Consider the following 17,911-nt stretch of genomic DNA (forward strand, 5'->3'; position numbering starts at 1 on the left):
ACAAATGTAAATTTGTGACAGAGCGTGTTTCATTTTCTCCCTTATTTCAAACTCTGCTACCTACCAGAGGACACTTTTCCCTTCTGACTGACAGCAAAAGTAAATCTCCATGTGAAGGGAGATGGGAAAATAAAGCTTTCCCATTGGAGGGCACAGATTTCTAATTCGTATTCAAGAACTGATACCTAGGTCTCTCTCTTCTGGGGCTTTGGCTGTATTTTGAAAGCCAACTACTATACAGGAAAAAAAATGGATTTGTCAATATTTCATAAGGAATTGTGTTCAGTGAGCTAATACCAATTTCTGTCTCAATAGTCTTATGTACCCAGAGACTAGATGTAAACAGAATGCTGCCACTTTGTTCTTGGACTAGATCCTATGACCCTTTCTAGATATTATTCTATCTCTGCTCCCTTGTATTGACTGCCTCCGTTTCCTGCCTGCCCACCTCCTTCCATCCCTGACATTTGGTTTCTGCACTCTTATGCTTCCATTCAACATAAAGTGCTCTTTTGATATTACCAGCAGCCATTCTCTTGCCAAAAATAATGACGTTCCCCTATCTTCTCTACTTTTAAGTTTCATGCTACATTCAGAACTCTCTTGATCTCTTCCTCTTTCTCTGCCTGTTTCTCTCAGATAATCCGCACTCCTCAATCCCACCATTGCTCATTTCGCAAGGGTCTGTCCTTTGCCCTCCATACTTACCTTCCATAAGTCAGTGAGTTTATAATACCACTGTTAACTATCTCCTGAGAAGATAATCCCCAAGTCTTCATCACCATTTATTTTCCCACGGGTCCCTCCTTACAAACAGCCACATTTCCATTTCTATGACCCGCTATAACCTCAGATTCAACCTTCAACATACTAGAAACTGACTTCCTTCCTCATCTTTTAAGAAACTAAACAAATGAACAAAGAAAAAAGAGACAAACTAAATAATAGACTCTGTAGAGAACAAACTGTTGATTGCCAGCCGCCTCCGGACGGGAGGTCAGTGGGGGGTTGGGTTGAGATGAGTGAAAGGCATAAGTGCTCATTATGAGCACTGAGCAACATACAGAATTGTTGAATTGTCACTATATATTGTACACCTAAAATTTATATAACACCCTATGTTAACTATCCTGGAGTTATTTTTTTTTTTTTTTAAGCAAAGAAACAGAATTTAATTATTTTACTTCTGGTTTGGTTTGCCACGTTAGAATGAGGGTTTAGATTTGGGAATCTGTCTGTTTAGATCGCTTTGATCCATCTTGTTAGTTTATGTTGTTTCATTAATATAATTTATCTTTTTGTTTATTGAGTATTTTATTTGCTAATTTTTTCTGTGTACTTAATTTCTCTTTTCCAGACAATCTGATTTGGGCATGCTGGAAGGTATCATGTGTTGGAAGGTGTCAGTGTTAGTACATCTCTGATTGTTAGGGAGAATCTCACTTTAACTGTTAATAAGGTTAACTTCCTACCTTCATTTTTGCACCTATATCATGAATGAAACATATACGGCACAACAGTTAACGACCTGACTGGTGTCCGAGTTTGAACCTGGCTCTGCCATTTTCCAGCTGAATAACCTTGGGCAAGTCGCTTCAATAACCTTCTTAGCTTCAATTCCTTCATTCAGAAAATGGAAGCAGTAACAGAGTTGACTGTAAACTTGTTAGAAGTATTAAATGGTATAATGTATCCAAAGCCCTTGGAATAGTAATACAGATAATCACTAAATAAACATCAAAAGGGAGGGGGAGAGAAATTTCTCCCTACAATAGTTTTCCAATACATGCTTTACCTATAGGAAGAGTCACAGTCAGAAAGCCAACAAGACTAATTTCTCAGTAACTGGGTCACTGATTTCTGCTACAGATCTGAAAATAAATATACATTAATACTGAATGTCTGACAAACTGGTCTCTGACTTTAAATATCACATGTTAGTTTTCTGTATTTTTTAGTGCGCCCCATCATTCATATCTTTCATGATTCTCCATAGGACTAGTTTTTCTCCTCAATAATTTCTCTCAATCCAGTATGTATCACTCCATCAATGCCTTTCTCATTCCCATTACACTTGAGAGCTCCCTCTCTAATATCTGCCACATTCTCCTCACACAATTACAAAGGGATCTGACCTAACACTCAAGGGCCATCTTAAGGGACTGATTTACACAAAGAAATTCTTACTATTCCAGCATCTCCTCAAATGTTGGATGGCAGAACTAACCTGATGGCAACTTTAGCTTTAGTGAATAGTCTTCCTTAGGGTTGTTTTGTCCACAAAGACTTTGAAAGATATGAAAGTGGAAAATATGATCTGTGCCTGGTAGACCAATGCCATCAGTTTCACAACAGTGACAAAGCATTCTTTCCTCAGAAAGCATCAGCTGCTTTCTTCAAGAATGACCTGGTGGAGCCTCCCCAAAATCCTCCCCAGCCTTCAGCTATTGACTCTGTGGCAAAGAGCAGAGGTTGGCGTGCTTCCACCCAACCTCCTTCCCACTCACTGACAGCTGAACAAGCTCCACACTTCTCTCTCCAAATGACTGGCAACACCAGCAGAAACTTGGAACAGTAGGCAGACAAAGAAAAACAATTTAATTTCTCTCTGACTGGCTGCTGCTTTCCAAATGTGACAGATTTTCTAACCAAATGGCTCAGATTCTAGTCAGTTAAGACTGAAGTAGAAACAGGGTGAACAGTGACACCAAATGGTTAGAAAAGGTGTGTATTAAGAAACGGTGTTCCTATCCCATGTCTAATCAGAAATGATTGGAGTGGCTTGCAGAGATAAATATTATGCAACAAGATAACAAATTAAAAGTAGGTAGTAGATAAGGAAACAAGATGCTTTGGGGCCTAATGGAATTCAAAGGAATCGAAGGCACAGCACAGGGAATAGTACTACAGTAGTGCTGTATGGTGACCGACGGTAGCCACACTTGCAGTTAGCATCACGGAACATAGAGAGAAGTTGAATCACTAGGTTGTACACCTGAAATAAATGTAACATTGTGTGTCAAATACACTCAAATTTAAAAAAAAAAAATAAGTAAACTGAGAAGGAAAAGCCAAAAAAATTACTTGGGCTTAAAATGTCTTCAAGGTAGTGATGGATAGCTAGCTAGCTAGATAATTTGGGCCACTAATTTGACTTGAGTCTTTATAGCAGTGCATAGGAAGAGAGGAAACCTCTTTGGTTTCAAAGAAGTACAATTCTTCCTGAATCTACAATGACAGAAATTTCCAAAAAGAGCTCTCTTAAGTATCCATGAAAAAGTAGGGACCTTGGAAATATACTTCATCCTTTGCTTCTTTGTTCTTCATGTGTGTCTTCATTTGTGTCATATTATGTTCTCTAAGTCTAATTTTATCAACCTTTTATTTGGATTTTTTTGTACTATTGGATCATATTTAATTACAGTTTATACTCAGCCCCTGCCCAACTAAAACCAGCCAAGTAGACAAGTAGATCAGTTGTTGTAAGATTTTGTTTGTTTTGTTTTTTTTTTTTTAAAGAAAATACTTCAGTGGAAAACCCAGTGAGCAAGGAGGAAAAAATACAGACATTGCTATTTGGCATTGTTAACCATTCATGATAATGTTCAGTACATCTTTAGTCAATGCATCAAACAATGTTAAGTTGCATAAAAAGTTCATGTATTAATTTTTTTGTTACGGATTTACTGAAGAAATGGTTGGCAGAGAGCATGTTAGAGAACACGGAATTAAGTGATATGGGCAGGGAACAACCTAGAACAATAAAGAGAAATGGTAACTAAGGAGTAATTGGAAGCTCCAACCGAAGAATAAGAAATGGGAAAGGTGAGCATGGGGGTGGGGGTGGGGGGAAAGGCGTGAGCTAAATCATAGGAAGCAAAACCATGGCAGACTATCAAGTTATTGGTGACTTAAGCCAAAAGAGGGAAATTGAAGAACAAGATGAAAGAGACAGATAGGAGATGGTGAGGAAAATAAAACTTCAAGTCAGGAAGAGAGGAAGTCTAAGAATGTTTTTAAAATAACAGCTGGAAATTTTAGCATACTCAAAGGTTAAAGTGCCAAAAAGTAAAGAGAATGTGGAAAGAAACAAGTACTTGGCTCATAATGGACTCTTAAGAAACACTTGGTAAGCTTTGGTCGCTGTTGAGACAGAAAAGAGATAGGGGAGTGGAAATAAGATTAGAATTTGTAGAGAAAAGAAACAGACTGAAATAATTATTTTTTTTTATGTTTCAGATTCTTTCCATGATGTGATGTAAAGGGATAATCAGAATTACCAGGATAATTGAAATATAAGAAAATAAGACCCCTGGCAAAACACTAAATAAAATCCAGTTTTTTTCTCCATAAAAGAGTAAGTTAACAATGATTAATAATTTGTTTTGAAAGTTCACAAGTCATGCTGCTAGCCATTTCTGAGACATTCAATTAAGCGTGTTAAAACAGTCATAAGGAAATGAGAATCCTGAAAGATCCTTCTTTTTCCTCTTCGTTCACATCTCTGTCAGATTGGATATAAATTTTTATTGACTTTTTTGACATGTATTTCCTCTACTAGACTGTGAGCCCTCCAGGACCAGGGACTGTGTCATATTCTTTTTGTATATTCATGCTTAGTAGCCAATATATTCTCTTGAGTATTTATGCCCTTCCATTCCCTGAAAATATTTAATGTGTTATTTGGTTTCTGTTGGGAGAACTTCCTTCTCTCAGTCTTCACTATTTCACTTACTAGCAATCATTTATCCAGCTGCTCTTTCTGAAAAAGTAGGAGTCATTCCTGATTTTTCTTTCTCTTTCTCTTCCCAGTTCATCCATGACCAATTCTTCTTGGTTCCCTTTTCAGTAGAAATCTTGCACCATCACTTCTCCCCACTTCACCATCACCAGCCATCCTGGATCACAGGAAGAGCTTCCCCGTAGATCTCCCTGCACCCTCTTTTGCCTGTGGCAGTTCATTCTTTACAGATCAGCCAAAGTAATCCTTCAAAAGCTAGTCAGATCACATCATTCCCCATTTTAAAATCTTCTAATGTCTTCTCATTTACTCAGAACAACCCCTACAGTTCAGCTTCATTTCTTCCTCTCTTTTCCTTCCTTTCTAGACAATATCTACAATAGCTTTCCTGTTGTGAGTTGAAGAAGTCAAACTCATTCCTGTTCCTGAATCCTATATTCTTGCAGAGCTAATGTTTTCTAATCATTCATTCACTAGCCAAATGTTACTTCCTTGGGGGCATTTCTGGCCATCTTTTCTAAAGGAGCACACACAGTTTGCCTCACTGCATTTTATTTTCTTCATAGTACCTACTATTTTCTGAAATTATATACTCATTTGTTTTCTATTTTTCATGCCCAAATATGAACTCCCACAAAAGCATATACTTTGTCTATTCACTGTAGCCCTATACCGACAAGATCCTGAACACATATAAAATGCTCTATGAATAAATGACAAATGGACAAATATATATGTGGGACAGCAGGTCCTGGGTTTATAGAGAGACACTTTCCATTTATTATCTAAAACATATGCTAGTTGTATGTCTTGATTTCCTACCATATAAAATTATCTTCCTTGCAAAAAAGTATTAAATAAATGACAAAAAATTTTTAAAGACTACCACTTCTCGGAAAATGATGCTATGTTAATGAAGTGAATTAAAGTTTAGAGATGAAAAGAATTTTAAGAGATCATCTAGTCAAATCTCGCACTTATTTCTTGATTCCCACTATACCAGACCCTCTCTAACCCTTTAGAGCAGGGGCATCTACTACCTCATAAGGCACTGTTAAAAGGCTAATGTCATCAAGCTCTGATGACTATAGTTAATAATACTGTATTGCATATTTTAAAGTTGCTAATGGAGTAGAACTTAAAGTTCTCATCCCAAGAAAAAAATTCTGTAACTACATATGGTGACAGAACTAGATTTAGTATGATGATTATTTCACAATATACACAAATATCAAATCATTATGTGGTATACTTGAAACTAATATAATATGTCAATTATGCCTCAAAAAATAAAGCTGTCATGCTAAACTAAAATATGCTTTTTTTCTGCATCACAAACTCAGACAACTACAGAAACCAGTTAAATAACAGTTATGTGAAGTTGGCCAGGAGTGGTGGCACTGGGGCAAACAAGAGAAAGTTTGCCTAGTCTAAAGCAGGTAACTACCATTCCAAAAAACTCAAGATTGTTGCCATGAGAGGAAGCAGACCTAATGTCCAGTGTTCTCTGGTTTCAAGAGAAGCTCAGAAAACAGGTTTTTTGGGGAAAAGTCTCCATTTTAAAAACCCTATATGACTCTATCAAAACTTAAAGACTATAAAGTTGATAAACTTTTAGTCTAAAGCATCATAAAAAAGCCTTCTCCATCTTCCACAGGAGAATTCAGAATGTAAAGATATTTAGGATATCTCCCCTGATTTTCTTTTCTTAATCTATATTTCCTTGGCTAATATAAACATTTTACAATTATGCTGCAATTATTTATATGGCAAAAATCAAATAAGCAGATAGCTTTAAAAATCTATTGGATTAACTCAAATATTTAGGTTATTCTTGAGTTAAAAACAAACAAAGTAAATACATATATGGATGATTACAAAGCAAACAGCACTGTGGTAACATCTTTCCTTCTGGTATTTCATCTTGTGGCTTCTTGTCCAGACCACATTTCAATCCTACCATTTTATATACCGTTAAGATTACTGGTTTCAAACTTCACACAGCACATCATGTACTTGAGGGAATTGACCCTCAGTGAACCACGTGTTACATGATGAGTTTTCCTACAGCAAAATTCAGATCATTATTTTAACACAAATATTGTAACTCTCCCACATATATTCAGAGCAGCAGCCTATCTGACCCCAAAAGGAAACTTACATTGCATAACGTCCTAAGAAAATGATCATGTTTTCCTTATTTCATTCCATCCTATTTATCTTTTTAGAACACTCTTTTTGTGTGTGGACTAATAATGTGGTTTAAGTTGAGGAAGATAATAATTACTAAAAAAAGTAACTATCCCAAAGCAATATATTTGGAATAATAAAAACTTTCAAAAATGTCTTTCAACAATAAACCACACATTTACGTTTCTAAAAGCATTATTTGCTATTGTTTCCCGAAATTCTTATGATACATGAATTGCTTTATGATTACATTACATTGATTTCTCTCAATTTCTACTATTACAGACCACTGATTCTGTTTTGTGATCCTAACTCTAATTTTCCCGTGCATCGCAGAGCCATGGCCCTCTTTTCCTCTTATAAAAGGGCTCCTCTTCTTTTAGTTCAACATCTTCTTGTCTTCCTAACTTTCCAACTAGAAGCCCTATTTCATCTGTAATTGGAATTATATTTCTTTAATCCTTGTCACTCAGAAGATTGTCCTCAAAAAATATGACCCATTGTTTTAGCATTAACATTTATCAATAAATGTCCCTTACACTGGGCTGTTTTCTTTATGGTAAACTCAAAAACACCCTCCTGATCACTTCGCAGGTTTGAGCTCCCTTATATTTGAGGTACCGAGGGCAGTAGACTTCCAACTGATTCAGTGAGACATGGGTAGCATTTGGAGTTTGAGGCCACTTGCTCTTATCTTTTCCCACTCTCAGTTGCAAGCATTCCTCAGTGTCAACGGAGTTTCTTTAGGTTTGGATCAGCTCAATGATAAAACTGCCATTTTTATAGATCACAAATCATTTTTTGTAATAAGGAATTATAGATAATAAATGGTTGAATGCCAGCAATTTAATATGGTGCAACATAGTAAATTTGAGGATAAAGTTCAAAGTAGCAAATCAAGGGACTTCTCTGTTATTAGTAGAATAAAATTTTTGAAACCTGGTCATCTATAATTCCATACTTTTCCATTAAATTATTTCTTAAGTAGGACCTAAAATCAGGAAATTAAGTTATGATTAAAATATGTTATATTCTAGGGCAGCCCGGGTGGCTCAGCGGTTTAGCGCTGCCTTCAGCCTAGGGTGTGATCCTGGAGACCTGGGATTGAGTCCCGCGTTGGGCTCCCTTCATGAGCCTGCTTCTCCCTCTGCCTGTGTCTCTGCCTCTCTCTCTCTCTCTCTCTCTCTCTGTGTGTGTCTCTCATGAATAAATAAATAAAATCTTTAAAAAGAAAAAAATATGTTGTATTCTATTAATAGCAAATAAAAATGTTCATGCTCATATATTAAAAATGATAAGCAGGTCTCAAACTATTATTACAGAATTGATAAAGAAAAGGAAGGAAGAGGAGAGGATGAAAGGAAGGAAGGAAGGAAGGAAGGAAGGAAGGAAGGAAGGAAGGAAGGAAGGAAGGAAACATAACTATAGTTCTATGTACAATTAAATAAAATGTGAATACATAATGCTATTATATGTGACTTAAGTTGAAAAGTAATAAAAGCACAAATAGATCATATAAAATATTTTTAAATTGCCAGGAATAAATTTTTATGGATATTTTTATAAATATCAAATTACAACTAAGAAATACATACTTTTAGAGGTCACTATGTTTCAACATTATTTCTTGAATAGGTAGAGGTGGTATGATGATCACTAAAAGATAAGATCTGGGGTGTCTGGGTGGCTTAGATGGTTAAGGATCTGCCTTCAGCTCAGGTCATGATCTCTGTGTCCTGGGAACCAGCCTCCCAATGGGCTCCCAGCTTAGCAGGGAGTCTGCTTCTTCCTCTCCCTCTGCCTCTCTCCCTTTCTCATGCTCTCTCTCTCTCTTTCTCTCCCTGTCTCAATCGAATAAATTTTTTTAAAAAAGATAAAATCTTACTGCGTCTTTCAGGAAAGACCAATCACTATGATTAATAGCTAATGTTCATGCACTTATTAGTCAGAGTTCAGGGAAACAGAACCAATAGGATATATATATATATAGATATAGATAGATAGATAGATAGATAGATAGATAGATAGATAGATAATAGATAGATAGATACATAGATGATAGATAGATAGATATAATCATAAGATAGATATATATATATGTATATAAGAGAAAGAGTGATTGATTTAGTTGAAGAAATTGGTTCATGCAACGGTGGAGGCTGGCAAGCCCAAAGTCTACAAGGCAGGCTTGAGACCCAGGGAAAAGCTGATGTTGCAGTCTCAAGCTTGAAGGCAATATGGAGGCAGAATTCTTTCTTCCTCGTGTGATCTATCTTTTCTCTTAAAACCTTCAGCTGATTGAATGAGACCCCTCCATATCATGGAGAATAATCTGTTTTGTTCAAAGTCTACTGATTTAAATATTAATCACATCTAAAAAGTTCCTTCACAGAAACATCTAGACTTATGTTTGATCAAACAACCAAGTTATCATAGGCTGACATGTAAAACTACTCACCACATTAACTATCCTTGAAATGAGATGAAGGCTTACATTGATCTTCTCCAACAAAGTTGGACCAGCATTTATGATTATTTATGAATGCTAAGCAACAACCATCATAGTTTTTTTGTAATATGGTGCCTAGATAACTTCATGGAGAACATAGTGTCAGGCTGATATCAACATTTGTGGTGAAGCCTACTCCCGCCTTCCTGTATAAGACTGGCACCAAATTTTAGCCAATATATGAGCCCTGCACCAATTTAGGACCTAGGCCAAGTTAGGTTATATGTACTCTCTAAGGGTAGAGAAATGTGTTTCTTCTTCTCCTCTAAACCTTAAATATACCTATTGAAAATCCTCCTCAGTCATAAAGTCATTCTAGTTTAATCATAGCTGTATTCAAATGTTTCAGTTAACTATATTCTCAACTCACTGTCTTTGAACCAACCACCTTTCTGCGCTTAATCATTGCTACATGTAACTATGTATGTATTTTTTAGATTCTATTTATTTGTATTTCTAAGTATTTTATCTCTGTCTATGATTTTTACTCAGTTTGAAGTTATGTACTATGTGTTCTACATTCTTCGTACACTCCACAGAATTCCCCCCAAAATATTTATTATTGCAGTAATTGAATTAATCTTAGCTAACTAAAGATAAAATTTTTTATCTTTAAAGTTACAAGAGGTAGAATATTATTTATGAAAGAATATAGGTAATCTCTAGGGTAGTTTTGGTATAGGATAATTCTAAAACAGTACATAATAATTGCTTTTTAAAATTGTGGCTGAGACAAATTGTGAAACAAACTTCCTAGCAATCTCAATAATTCATTCATACTTATTGTATTATAATGAACTAAAGAGTGTTTTTTCTTCCTCTGAAATGAAAATGAGTATTTTCTTTTAAATATTTTATTTATTTATTCATGAGAGACACAGAAGGAGAGAGGCAGAGACACAGGCAGAGGGAGAAGCAGGCTCCATGCAGGGAGCCTGATGTGGGACTCGATCCCAGGACTCCAGGATCACGCCCTGAGCCAAAGGCAGACGCTCAGCCACTGAACCACCCAGCTGTCCCTGAAAATGAGTATGCAATTTAAATCTGTAAATAAAAAATGGATTTGAATTTTTATAATTGCTTATCATCTTGGAGATACGCCAGCAACTTCCATAATCACATAAAAATTGAGAAAAATAACCCCTGTAACATTAATCATCCTACAGTTTGTGTTTGATATGCCTTAGTTTATTTAAGATACCCAAAGATAACCTTCATTTTCAAGGTTATCTGCAGCCCATCTGGGACTCTGATACACGGAACATCTGGGAACTCAGTGGAATGTCTCTGGTTCCCTATGGTAACTAAGACCATATGCACAATCCTCCACTGACAAACTAAAATATGACAAAAAAAAAAAAAAAAGAGAGAGAGAGAACTTTTTGATGCATTTCCATCTATAAACAAAACATTGTACAAAAAAGACACTGAAAAAGCTATTATAGCCTTCATATTTAACCAACAACAACAAAAAAAAAGTCGTAACCACTGAGCATACAATGTAATTTGTTACAGCCTATGACTAATCACCACAGAATAATTCCACTGGTACTAGATGGAGAGAAAATCCTTAATTATTGAAGATATACTTTGTAAGGTTATCAACACTTTAAGCCACTAAATTTGATTAAAGTTAACAATATTATCATAGGCATGACTGCTTTGGCAAAGACTTCTTGTGGTTGATCATAGACTGGCAAATAAACTTGAAGTAAGCAAAAATATAAAAACCAAAGACATGAGAGTATCCCACTGGGGTCCAGAGTTTCCAGTGGGAACAGATATGCAAGACAGTCCCTTGGCATTCAAAAAGATTTAATTTCTATCTCACCAATTTTAAGTGCTACTGTTACAGTTTTACATAAGATACATAAAAATCCAGTGCCATAAATATAAATATTGATTTGAGATGCATACTCCAGAATTCCCATTATACGTGCCTTGCAATATGAAAACCTGTATTCCACTACAAAAATGCCAGTAATAGCTAGGTGCCAGGCACTATTCCAAAAGTTTTGCATGTAATATTTTCTTTATTCCTCACATCGACTCTATCAGATAAGAACTATTATTAGCCCCACTTTATGAATGAGGAAACTGAGTCACAGAGAAGTTAAGTAACTATTCATGGCCCCAAGCCCCATGCGATAGAATATATTTAAAGCCACATGGTCTCGTCCCACTGCTTATATTAGAATGATTTCATTATGTAGGCAATGGTGATATTAAATTTTATGCTCTATTTAATTTTTACAAATTTCAAAGTCAACACAAAGAAGCGTATTGCATAGTACCTGGCCCAATATGGATTCTCCAGTCAAGTTTACCCTCAAGGTGAAGATGGCAGATTCCTTTTGGAAGTAACTGTTGGCAATGAATGAACGTGGATGCATGGACCATCTTAAAGAATCTCCTAAACACTTAGCAGAATGAGTGTTTTCTACTCATCACTGCTCATTTAAGCTGTTCAAAACTAGAAGCTATAGATAAGGTGCCTGGAGGAGAAGGATACACAGTGGGGGAGAGCCAGAATGGAAAAGATGGATTTTTAGTATTGATTCTGCCACATACTACCTTTGCGATTTTTGAACAAGTTATTTCACATCTCTGGGAATCCCTGGGTAGCTCAGTGGTTTAGCGCCTGCCTTCAGCCCAGGGCCTTATCCTGGAGACCCGGGATCGAGTCTCACATCAAGCTTCCTGCATGGAGCCTGGCTTCTCTCTCTGCCTGTGTCTCTGCCTCTCTCTCTGTGTGTCTGTCACGAATAAATAAAATATTTTTTTAAATGTAGGAACTGAAATAAATGATATCTAAAATGAATCTATGGGTCTCTATCATCCTACAAAAGCCAAAAGCCAAGAAATCTTAACACAGTTACAGCAATTCTGCAGGAGCTGAATAACATAGCCTGGCTGACATCACTGTTACTCAGATGCTTAGGGACAAAGCTAAAGAACGAAGTTGGAGAGCATTAACATGTTCATTAAGCTGCCTCTAAAAGAGCTTCTGGCAAGAATATATGGTAATTAATTTGTGGCAAAATTATTTAAAAGTACGTTAAACACTAATATTCTAAGTTGCCAATTAAAAATAACTTTGCCTGCTGCAAGCAGGATTACTTAGAGATCTAGAGGGACTTGGGGCATTTCTATTCTTTGAGGTCCTTCATATTTAACATTAAAGAAATACCAAAACACGGTTCAAAAACTATGACATATTTCAAGTCTTTATGGTAGACTAACATCTCTAATACAGAAAAAAATCAATGCAATATAATTGTGCTATTAACAAGTGGATTGCAAGTTTCAAGAGAATTGCTTAATATCACCTTAGGCAATATTGTCTAGTCAAAGGACATAAATGACACACACTTTCCTTCATTTTCATTTAAGTGATGTGCAACACTATGTAAAGATGACAGCAAAAGTCTAAAGTGAGGTCCTCTTAGCACACCTTTGTTGGCCCCTGTCAACAAGCTGTTACAGGAAGGTGCCCTCTAAGTGCTCCTTCAGTTAGAACCAGTTTAATCTCAACCTATCACACGTGGCCATAACTAAGAAATGAACTCTTGGAGTGGAGTGAGCAGTAGATAAGGATTTGGTTGAAACTGAAAGGGATGATTTTTCTCCCAGAACATTTTAGGAGCTTCCACTACCAATGAACTGCATTGACCAAAATGACCTAAGGATTGCCTCCTGGAAATTTAGCAAATTTAGGTAGAACTTCATCTTTGAAGGCTGAAATGATTGCAAAACACACTGTTAAGGAGTTGAGTAAATCGCTTTCATGGTAGAACTAGATTAGAACAATCAACGCGCTCCTAAGTGTCTGTCGTCTGTTTTTCTATAGCTGATGATGAGCAGCTCTTTCTGAACAGAAGTAGTTTATGGCATTTGTTCCTAACTGAAAAAAATTACACTCATTTGCTAGTATAGAGAACAACCCTTACGTTCTTTTGCTTTCAACTGGAAAACAAGCACATTTATCTAATAATTGTACCAAGTGATGTAAACTTTGGGGGGAGGGGGAAACTAACAGTCTCATTTCAAACTACTTAGAATTAAAATTTCACGTATCACAAGACTCTTGTCTAATCTCTTCAAACATACCTTTAAAGTAATGCTAATGCCTAAAAATCTTTCATAAATAGAGTGCAGTAGCATCTTACTCAAGGGTAGAAATGAAAATTAGCTTTTAAGGCAAAACTCAATTAGGAAGAAAATTACCCTTGGATAATCCCTTAAGTAGACTCTAAAGTCTGGGAATCCATGGTTTTATCCACAATGCTATACAATATTTTTAAGCACATTAAAGTTTAAGGTAATGATGCTGAACCAACAAGAAACAAGAGAAAAGTCTGTATGCGGACGTGTGAGCTCTCAAACCATTTTGGCTTCAAAGAGAAAAAAAAAGGTGGAAGGTCCTAAAAATTTCTCTGCTTGCCTTCAGGGTTTATATTCCATTATACTTAAGATCAAGCCTCAAAAAAAAAAAAAAAAAAAGATCAAGCGTCTCTGGTCCTATTACACATTCATAGATTTGGTTGTTGTAAAAATTCCATAAGATAGCCCTTTATTTTTCTTTCTTTCTTTTGGCAAATAAGTTTGAAAGGTCTGCTGGCCCCTAACTCTCGGCCTGGCACACAGTGGGTTCCTACTAAGTGCCAGCTGCTCCCTGAGAAAGTGCGGAGGAGAGTGGTCTTTTCAAGCTGGCATTTCTTGCCGTGGCACTGCTGGACAGTACCACTCTGGTCCCCGGAGGCAGATGAGCTTATGAACCTGACCAGAGGTTGGTGCTTCATCTAAAGCAGGTGTCACACAGGCAGGTGTGGGGCCCGGCAGACAGACTCAGCGAGGCAGGTGATCCGGGCGAGGCCTGGCGGGAGCCGAAGAGGCCGCATCCGCCCAGAGGGGCAGGCGCCGGGCACTCAGCCCCTCCAGAGGGTGGTCTGTAGAGATGCCGGCCCACCTGCTTCCCGACCCGCCCCCCTCACCAGGGAGCCAGAGGAAATCCTGCTCTTGACCTAAAATGTCCCTATTTTTGTCTCAAGGAACCAAAGGCAATGCCCCCAGCCTGGTCTCACATAGTGGTGACCGCTGAGCTCTGGCTCCAGGGACCTGGACAGGGCACAGAGGTCGGATGTGGGCCGAAGCCGTGAGGGCAGAAGCGGGGCTGCTGAGGGGCGGTGGTACCCGACCGGGTGCAGCGGGGTTCAGGGCTCTGCCCCCTGCGGGGCTCTTCGCCGATGCCTGAGGAGCTCCAAAGCCAAGACACATGTACCCGACTGAGAACTGGACTGAGCAGCGCAGCAGCTGCACCTGCCCCGGAGGACGGACCGCAGGAGCCACGCCGTGTGCCTCCGGCCTGGCAAGCCCGGAGCCAGGATGGGTCGCGCAGTCTCCTTTCCTCCTGCTGGTTCCCCCTGAAGAAGGTGATGGGAGCGGCAGGTACAGAAGAGGCGCCAGAGCAGGGTGGCATCCTCACGCTCCCCAGGACGGCCAGCACCGTGTTCACTCTCAGAATGGGAATGTTTGACAAAAGGCTTCTTCTTGCTTTGCTGTTGGGGTGTCCTCCGAGCCCCACTCACCGGCCACAGCTCAGGTGCGCTTCATGTGCAACTGTTCCTTACCTGTGTGCAGGACGTGGTGTTTGTGGATACAGGCTCGACCCAAGGAAGAGCGCAGCTCGGTCTCCGACGGCCTCCCTGGCCTCCCTCTCCTTATTTTTGTTAGCTTTCACTTGCTCTCCACCCCAACTAGGCTCGTCTCCGCTTACGAACTTTGCAGACGAGGAATGCTTCTGGAAAACCTACCTTGGAATGTTTCCCTGAGTCAGGTGGGGTATGCAGCCTTTGGCCAGCTCTCCTCAGAGCAAGAACTGCCCAAGTGAACTCCAAGGAATGCCTCTCAGCACGCCGTCTGCACGGGCATGTGCCCAGGAGAAACACTATCCCGCCTGCTAACCTTTGAGGCATAACCTTTTATTCTCCCCAGTGGAGCTTTTTTTTTTTTTTTTTCCACTGAAATTGTTTCTTGTGAATTGTATGGAGGACCTTGTTTTTATTATGAAAATCATTTGCAGTGAGTAAGGATTTTTCGATCTTCATATCAGTTACTCCTAATCGTTTTATCTTTTAAATAGATTCCTTTCTTCTACAAAAGTGGAATATCATGCACCAGTCTTGCAATATACCAGCTCATAAAGACATGGCATGGCACCAGGGAGTTGGTAAAAATTCATCAGGCAACTTGAAGCTATTGACCTTAAGCCATTTTTTAAGACTCTAAATGATTTGCCTTTGTTGCATTCATAAGAAAAATAGTAAACTTATTCATAATAAGTTATCCCCACATATGTTTTGAAGAATAGCTTCTGATTAATGTTTAAATGAACTCAGTTACAGGAGCCTGTCACTATTAACTCCATATAAACCATCTGGAGCAGCACCATCCAAAGACTTCTGTGATGATGGAAATGTTCTCTCTTCTAGCTAATACAACAACAGCCACTAGCCTCACATGGCTTGGAATGCTCAAAATGTGCCTGATATAACTGATTAACTGAATATTTTATTCACCTTTAATTACTTTAAAACTGTGTAGGTTTAGGGACGTGCTACTCAAACTGTCGCCACCTACAGGAAGCATCTTCTTCACCTGGGAACTTGTTACAAATGCAACTTTCAGGTCCCACTTCAAGAACGGAATTCAAATCTCCATTATTTTTTTAGGGTGGGGGTTGAGGAAAAGGGAGAGAGAGACTCTTAAGCATGGAGCCCTACACAAGGCTCAATCTCATGACCCTGAGATCATGACCTGAGCTGAAATCAAGAGTCCGATGCTTCGCTGACTGAGCCAGCCTGGTGCCCTTCAAATCTGTATTTTAATAAGATCCCCAGGCAATTTGTGTGTCCATTAATATGTGAGAAGCACTAATCAAAAAGAGTGGTTTTCAACACTGGATGCACACTTGAGGATGCCTAAAACCTTTCCAGGGGGTTAGTGAGGTGAAATATTTTCAAAATAAGGCTAGGGGCACCTGGGTGGCTCAGTTGGTTAAGCCTCTGCCTTCAGGTCAGGTCATGATTCCAGGGTCGTGGGATCCAGCCCCACATCGGGTTCTGCGCTCAGAGAAAAAAAAAAAAAAAAAAAAAACAGAAGTAAAATAAGGCAAAATAACAACATAAGGCCAGACAAAATCCAATGCCTTTTTCACGGTATTGATATTTGTACTGATATAAAAGCAACAGAGGATAAAACTTTTGAAGCCTGAGCATGAATCAAGACACTGGTAATCATTAATTTCTTCACTGTTACACCCTTTCAGGAAGAAAACAAAAACAAAACAATAATGACAAAAAGTTACATTTAAGAATTTTTTTTATGATGTAGGAAATGTACTGATTATCTTAAATCTTGGTCACCAATAAACATCTTTTTAATATTCTGTGGGAAAAAACAAACAAATATGCATAAAGCATTGCTGCTGCAAATGGAAGTATAAAGATTGACTGAAGAAAAATCACCCATGAGATTGTTTGAGTTATAAGCTGTACTAGCCTCTTTTCTGTGGAGCACCATTTGCTTAAAGGAACCAATGACAGGCAAACTATTGTTATTCCTAATTGAGTATTTGGCAAATATTTGATTCAAAATGAATGATGGAAGTCTGCTGCTCCAAGGAAAATAATGAACAGTATATATTTCCAATGATATAACCTTTGAGATTTAAAGTGGAAATTAGGATTTTATTTAGTATTTATTATTATTTTTTAGGTATTTTATTTAAATTCTATTTGCCAACATACAGTATAATACCCAGGGCTCATTTCATCAAGTGCCCTCTCCTTAGGGAAATTAGGATTTTAGAAAACTATTATTTACTACAAGGATCTTGACATCTTCCTACTACTGTAAAACAACTCGGATAAGATTGGGGGTGATCTTGCACTTGAAAGCCTTAAATAACTTAGGGAACCAATATTTTTTAAATGACCGATGTATCAGAGATCCATTCAATAAGCAAAATGGAATAATGAATGTTAACGTAACAGAGAACACATTTATTGATATGGTTTCAGATTCCACATTTTATATGACTTTTATGAAACTACTGCTTGTCAAGTTTTGATGTGGTATCAAAGAAGAATATCCACAATTGTCTGAAAATTCTATTAAAATACTACTCTTTTCCTGCTACATATTTGTGTGAGCCCAATTTCTCTTAATACCATTCAACCAAAACTACTTACCAAAATGCAGAAGCAGATACCAGAGTCCAGCTGTCTTTTTTTTAAGTTAAATATTAAAGAAGTGTGCAAAAGAAAAAAAAATACCATTCTTTTCACTTTGTTTTGTTTTGGAAATCTAACTAAATCATAACTGCTTTTCATAAAAATATATTATTTACATTAATATGTAATGTATTTATTATTGTTTTGGTAAAGAAAATCATAATTTTTTTTTTACAT

General features: G+C 37.7%; 1 long non-coding RNA gene across 3 annotated transcripts in view; it reads left to right on the forward strand.

Annotated features, from left to right (window-relative positions):
- Positions 1-3,841: 3,841 nt before the first annotated feature.
- LOC111098638 overlaps positions 3,842-17,911 on the forward strand; it is a 29,781-nt gene continuing 15,711 nt past the window's right edge. For all 3 annotated transcript variants that reach the window (XR_005368408.1, XR_005368406.1, XR_005368407.1), the window contains exons 1-2: positions 3,842-4,129; positions 4,240-4,357. This is a non-coding gene — a long non-coding RNA (uncharacterized LOC111098638). The remainder of the gene's footprint in view (positions 4,130-4,239; positions 4,358-17,911) is intronic.

This window comes from Canis lupus, chromosome 13 (genome assembly GCF_011100685.1).
Source record: "Canis lupus familiaris isolate Mischka breed German Shepherd chromosome 13, alternate assembly UU_Cfam_GSD_1.0, whole genome shotgun sequence".
In the NCBI taxonomy this organism is placed as follows: domain Eukaryota; kingdom Metazoa; phylum Chordata; class Mammalia; order Carnivora; family Canidae; genus Canis; species Canis lupus.